Source organism: Heterocephalus glaber, unplaced genomic scaffold (genome assembly GCF_053883595.1).
Source record: "Heterocephalus glaber isolate CG9 unplaced genomic scaffold, H.glaber_assembly_v1.0 deba00001689, whole genome shotgun sequence".
Classification (NCBI taxonomy): Eukaryota; Metazoa; Chordata; class Mammalia; order Rodentia; family Bathyergidae; genus Heterocephalus; species Heterocephalus glaber.
In genome coordinates this window covers 9,024,064-9,030,420 of record NW_028258414.1, presented here as the reverse complement: position 1 = coordinate 9,030,420, position 6,357 = coordinate 9,024,064, and positions in this window count along the sequence as shown.

Genomic DNA, 6,357 nt, shown 5'->3' with positions numbered 1-6,357 from the left:
GGTACATTTTAGGTATACAATACGTTTACATTTATTATTGGGTACTTGTCCCTCTACATGATGAATCTTGATTCTTATTTTTTTCCCCATTACCTGTGCGCCCTTCACCCCCTCCACCCTTTCCTATTTATGTAGATATCACTTCCTTTTTTTTTTCTTTTCTCGTAATTTTTCCTTTCCCTTCTTTCCTTTCCCCTTCCCCTCCCACCACCCCTACACCTTTGGACCTTTTCCTATTTCACATTATCAATTATTTATTTTAATCATTTTAATCCTTATTTACACTTCTTCTGCTTTTTAAAAAACATCCCTGGGCTGGGGATTTAGCTCAGGGACACCATGCCTGCCTGGCAGGTGCAAGGTCTGGTGCTCAATTCCTGGTAATGGAAAAAAAAAATCCATTGATTCATCAAGTCTCTCAGGCCAAGCCTGATTCTCTGGAGAGGAGTTAGACTCTGCCTCTCCATAGGAAGAGTGGCAAACAATGTGCAGCTAACCTTGATACACCATAACATGTAGACCACAGTAGCACTCCTAGATATTGTTTGTTTGATTTTTTTGTAACGGGGATCGAACTCGGGACCTTGAGCTTGCAAGGCAGGGATGGGAACCACTGAGCTAAATCCCCGGTCCTCTCCTAGATATTATGTATTTGCCTCCCACCCTCCCTCAATGCACACCCACACCAGGGAGAGTAGGTTGTAAAGGTACACTTACAAAACAGCAGGCAATAAAGACATATGCATCAATTATTATTTTAGGTACTTCATGTGTAATTGTCCCTGCTTAGCTTCCTGTCTCAGCTATAAAGCTGAATGTTTTATTTCTTTCACACAGTGACCCATCAAGTTGGGGCATTTTTGAGATTTAGCAGTCCTAAACAGAGTTTGAAACTATGTGTAGTAATGGTGTTGGTCAGGAAATACTTCCGGGGTTCAGTTTTATATCCATAAATTTCCACATTAGCATTTTGATGATGGGGTAGAGATTCTTCAATCTTCAATCTTTTGTCCTGTGGATTCCTATTTTCCTTTTCCAGTAGTAGAGGGAGTCAAATGTATGTTGTTTGCCCCTGAGATTTTCCTGCATTTACTTTTGGCCACTTTAGTCTCTGTGTATGAGTATTCTTTTCTTTTTTTTTATTTTTTCTGGTACCAGGGATGGAACTCAGGACCTTCGGCTTACAAGACAGACGTGGGACCACTGAGCTAAGTCCCCACCCCCTTGTGTATGAGTATTCTTTTTTTTTTTTTTTGGTACTGGATATCGAACTCGTATCCTTGCACTTGTGAGGCAGGCAGCAGAACCACTGAGCTAAATCCCTGGCCCTCTATGAGTATTCTTGATATGATCTCTGTCTGGTGATCTTGGTGGGAAGACATCCAAAATGATACAGGGTACTACAATAGTCCAAAAATTGTATCCAAATAAACAAAAGTAATCCAAACAAGGGCGATATTATAACTCCCAACCTGCTAGATATCCAAAACATGAGTTCATGTTTTCTAAAATTGAAGAATGAATTCTAGGAACAGCAGAGGTTAAGAGTAGGAAAAATTTATTGAGAGGACAGCTTCTGTCTAAGAGAGACAGAAAGGGGACTGGAAAGTGGGTTGCCCCTATTCATTTAGTTTTTGAGACAAGGTCTCCCTGTGTATTCCAAGCTGGCCTCAAACTCACAGCGATCCTCCTGCCTCAGTCTCCCAAGTGCCTTGATTATAGGAATATGCCACAACACCCAGATGAAATATTAATTGTATTTTATTTTGAAATATTAATTTAAAAATTTTTACGAACTTTAAGAATCTAAACTGTAAAGAAACCAACACCACCACCAGGACAATGAACATATACATCATCCCTCACCAATGTCCTCTTGTGGCCCTTTAGGGTCCCCATGTCTGTCCCTTCTCCCCACTACAAGCTTGCATTCTCTCTACATGTATAACTGTGTAGTATGTGATCTATGTATTCTCTGGCTTCTTTCAGTGTGACTACTTCAGCAACCCCCCCATTGCCGTATATATCAAGAATCCATTAAGCCAGGTGTGGTGGTGCACACATCTAAACCCAGCATTCTGGGAGGCTGAGGCAGGAAGAAAGATCAAATGTTGGCCCAGCCTGGGGAATTTAGCAATTTAACAAGACCCTGTCTCCAAGAAAAATATAAAAAAAGGGGTGGAGATGCAGTTCAGGGCAAAGGGCCTAGGTTCAATCCCTAGTACTGCCCCGACCCCCCGAATCCATTGACTACTGAGCAGTATGCCATTTTGTGGTCACCCACAATTTATCTGGTCTGCTTTTTGACAGACATTGGGAGGTTTTCCTGTTTTGTTTTGCTTTTAAGGGGGAGGCTATTACACATAAAGCTGCTACAGACATCTTTAATTCAGTTATTTATTTTATTTTGGTACTGGGGATTGAACCCAGGACCTTCACATTGAGCTACATCCCAGCCTTTTTTTATTTTTTAAGTGAGCTTTTACATTTATTAAAGGTAGGAAAAGAGGGCTGGGGATTTAGCTCAGTGGTTCTGGCGCCTGCCGCGCAAGCACAAGGTCCCAAGTTTGATCCCTGGTACCAAAAAAAAAAAAAGTAGGAGAAGAAACATGCTCTGTAGAGCGAGTGAAGGCCAATTAAAGTAGGAAAAGGAGTAGACTCTACAGGGTGAGAGCGGCCACTGTGAAAAAGAGCTCAGTGGTCTTTATTTTTTATTTTGAGATGGGATCCAAGTCACTGTGTTGCTCAGGCTGGGCTCAAACTAATGATCCTCCTGCCTCAGCCTCCCAGAGTGCAGGGATTACAAGCGTCCATCACCAACCCCTGCTTTTGTACAAATCTTTGTATGGATTTAAATTCATCTCTTGTGGTTAGATAACTAAAAGTGGAATGGCTAGGTCAAGCCACAAGTGCATGTTTAACTTTTTAAGAAACTTCAAGAGACACTTAAGTATTTGAACATTTACATTTCCCTCAGCACTGTAGGAAAGTTCTAGAGTTCTCTATCCTTGCCACTATTTTATTTTTGGTTTTGGTTTTTGAGACAGGGCCTTTTTATATGCATGCACCCAGCCCAATAGTTTTCAATTTTGATGAAGTTCAATTCATTGGTCTTTTTCTTTAGTAGTTCATACTGTGTTCTAAAAAAATTTTGCCACTGAAATGCCATCTGGGAAATTTTCTGTATTTTTTTTTTTTTTTTTGGTACCAGGGGTCGAACTTGGGTCCTTGTGGTTGCAAGGCAGGTGGAAGAACCATTGAGATAAATCCCTGGCCTTTTCTGTATTTTTAATAACATCTTTGAAATTAACTTTTTATGTACAAACCTCTTCTTGCTTGTGAAAACACTTCCAAAACAGCTCCCGCGCTCCCTCCTCTGGTGAGAACGCTCTTCTAAAACGACTGGATGTAAGGCGGTTCACAGTGTTAAAAAGCCCCTTAATTGGGGCTGGGGATTTAGCTCAGGGGTGCTGTCGCTTGCCTTGCAAGCACAAGGTCCAGAGTTTGATCCCCGGTACTGGAAAGTTGGGGGAGGGACCTAAAACCAGATGTGATAGCACACAGATGTGATCCCAGCACTCTGGAGGCTGAGCCAGGAGGGTCACTGTGAGTTTGAGGCCAGCCTGGGCTACAAAGTCAGTTGATAAGATCCTGTCTCAAAAAAATAAAGCAAAACAAAAGTGAGGAGCAGCTCCAAGCTTTAGCAGACCGGAAACAGCCTGCACAAAACTGGAGCCAGGGGAGCCAGGGGTTCAGGTCAGAAATGAGGTGAGGTGAGGTGAGGATGAGGTGAGATTGCGAAGAGGCCCGGTGACCATGGGATCCTGTTTCAGTGAACTGATGGAACTGGGGCAGTAAGTGATGGGTTTGAGTCCACTGGACTTGAGCTGTGAGCTCTAAGGAAATGCTGGCTGGTGGCCTGGGTTTGGGTTTCTCTATGTCCAATGTCACACATTATGTTTATTCATTTATTTAAAAAGGTTAATTAATTTTTAAGACAGGGTCTCACTGTGTATTCCGGGGCTGGACTTAAACTCATGGCGATCCTCCTGCCTCAGCCTCCTGAGTGCTGGGATTACAGGTGTGCACCAACATGCCTGGTGCTCTGGTGTCACCAATTTACACACTTCATCCCTTGCCTGCAGCCTGCAGTTCTCCCAGCTGACTTGCTCAAGTGCCTTCCTGGAAACAAAGCCCCATCCCACGCTGAGCTCAAAGTCATTTCCACTCCCACTGTCACTCACCCTGTTCCTGTCCTTGTCACCTCTGTCAGTTCCAACCCAAAGGCCATCGGTTTCTGCAAATACTTCAGGTCCCTCTCCCCTTCCTTTGCACTGACCTGAGAGAACCTCATCCCTGAGCGACCAGGTCATCTTTACTAACCCCTAACTTCCTGTCACAAACCCAGCACACCTGCAGCTAACCTCCCCGTCCTTCCTATTATTTTTATTATTATTTTGGCTGTACCAGGTATCAAACTCAGGACCTTGCGCTTACAAGACAGGGTTGGTGCCACTGAGCTAAATCCCCAGCCCTGTTTTTGCTTTTTTGAGACAAGGTTTCACTACATAGTTCAGGCTGGCCTTGAACTCACTATGTAGTCTAGGCTGGCTCAAACTTGCAATGATCCTCCTGCTTCAGCCCCCCAAGAACTGGAACTACAGATGTGTGCCACTGTGCCGATCTGTCCTTCCTATTAGAGGGACAAGCGCCACCCTCCCCACCAGAACCCATTGCCCCCACCTGTGACATGGACTCTAGTCCCTCCTATCTTCTTGAGTCTTTGTGCTTTTAACATGTATGTTACATGTTTAAGAATCTACATATCAAGTGCATATATAAGAATGCTTTCTCCTGTAATCCCAGCACTCGGGAGGCCGAGGCAGGAGGATTTCGGCAAATTCAAGGCTAACCTGGGCTACATAGTGAGTTTGAGGCCAGCCTAAACTACATAGTGAGAGCTTGTCTCAAAACAAAAACAAACAAACAAAAAAAACATGCCCTTTAGGAGTACTGTTCACAGTTGCAAAACAACTGCAACTATTCCAAGCACTCACCAATGTGGGCTGGGATTAGAGCTCAGTGGTAGAGTGCACGCACAGCCCTGGGCTCATCCTAGTATTGTGGACACTGACAGCAAATCCACCCATGACAGGATGCCTACCGAAACTGTGATGTATTTAATAATAGAGTTGTATACAGATGTCAAATTATTTTACATTACAGCTCTATGGAGCAGTGTCAAAAATTATAGAACAGGGACAGGGATTTAGCTCAGTGGTTCCAGCGCTTGCCCTGCAAGCACAAGATCCTGAGTTCGATCCCCAGTACCAAAAAAAAAAAAAATCACAGAACAAAATATGAAGAGCTGGGCGTGGTGGCACATGCTTGTTATCCCAGTATTTGGGAGGCTCAGGCTGGAGGACTGCCAGGGGTTCAAGGCTAGCCTGGGCTATACAGTGAGCTCAAGGCCAGCTTGAATTACAGAGCAACACCTTGTTTCAAAAAACCAAAACCAAACAAACACAATGGAGAAAAGCAAGCTCAAAAGTCCAAACTGACTGCATATAGTTTAATTAATTAATTAATTTATTAAGACAAGATCTTCCTATGTAGTTCAGCCTGCCCTTGAACTTACTCTGTAGCCCAAGCTGGCCCCTGGTGATCCCCGTTTCAGACTCCTGAGTGTTGGGATTACAGGTGTGCACCACCACGCCTGCCTACATGGATAGTTTATAAAAATTAATTTTTGCAGTACAAGGGATTTTATCTAGAGGCCTCTACCACTGAGCTATAGCCTTAGGCCCTTTTTCTGGTACTGGGGATTGAACACAGGGGTCTTGCTCTGAGATACACCCCAACACTGATTGATTGAGAAACAAGGTCTCACTAGTTGCTAAATTCCCCAGGGATGGAACTCAGGCCCTTCGGCTTACAAGGCAGACGTGGCACCACTGGGCTAGGTCCCCAGGCCCTTGTGTATGAGAATTTTTTTTTTGAACTCGGGTCCTTGAGCTTGCGAGGCAGGCAGCGGAACCACTGAGCTAAATCCCCAGCTCTCACAATGCTTTTTTAACAGAAAAGATGTTTTTGGAATTTTTTTGTGTGTACACTTTTTTTTCTTTTTGAGACAAGCTGACGGTATGTAGCCCAGGTTGGCCTCGAATTAGCAGTGATCCTCCTGCCTCAGCCTCCCGAGTGCCTGTGTACACTTCTAACCCTAAATCTTTACCATCTCTCTTCTCAGCTCTTACAAAGGTCGCGTTCAAGGCACTGCGGTACTCATCTCTTACCCCAAACCCTTATCACTCTTTGCATTCTGTCCACAACCCAACTTTCCACCACACGAAAGCCTAT